The sequence below is a fragment of the Bison bison genome, unplaced genomic scaffold (assembly GCF_000754665.1).
Source record: "Bison bison bison isolate TAMUID 2011002044 unplaced genomic scaffold, Bison_UMD1.0 scf7180017864223, whole genome shotgun sequence".
In the NCBI taxonomy this organism is placed as follows: domain Eukaryota; kingdom Metazoa; phylum Chordata; class Mammalia; order Artiodactyla; family Bovidae; genus Bison; species Bison bison.
The window spans coordinates 2,405,183-2,405,559 of NW_011494795.1; the positions used below are offsets into that span (position 1 = coordinate 2,405,183).

Sequence of the window (377 nt, forward strand, 5' to 3'; positions counted from 1 at the left end):
CGCTGGATCCTGCCGTTTCCCCAGCGGAGCTGCCCAGGCTCGGTGGGGACCGCGCGGGAGAGGGGGAAGCCTGCCTGGGCCGCTGCGGTCTGGCGGGGGCACTCCCTGACACCGGGACCCCAGACCTGCCTTTAGCTGCTGCGGGAAACCCAGCCCCTGCTCTCCGGCTGCCTCCAGCCTCTGTGCCTGGCGTCCCACCTTCGGCTTTTAAATAAAAAACAAGAACAACCCACCTCTCCCACCACCAAGTGTAGTCTAGGACTCTTGTGAGTTCTCCGGGACCCCCTGACGCTCCCTTGGCCTTGGGGTCTTGGAAGGAACACCTCCGGCTGCAGCCGCCGCCGTGGCCTTGCCCCACCGACCCTGCCCGCTTCGCT

At 66.6% G+C, this 377-nt stretch overlaps 1 protein-coding gene across 1 annotated transcript in view; it reads left to right on the forward strand.

Moving 5' to 3' along the window:
* Nucleotides 1-377, forward strand: part of LOC104992807 (trinucleotide repeat-containing gene 18 protein-like) — a 38,460-nt gene that overhangs the window by 1,201 nt on the left and 36,882 nt on the right. The window lies entirely within an intron of this gene.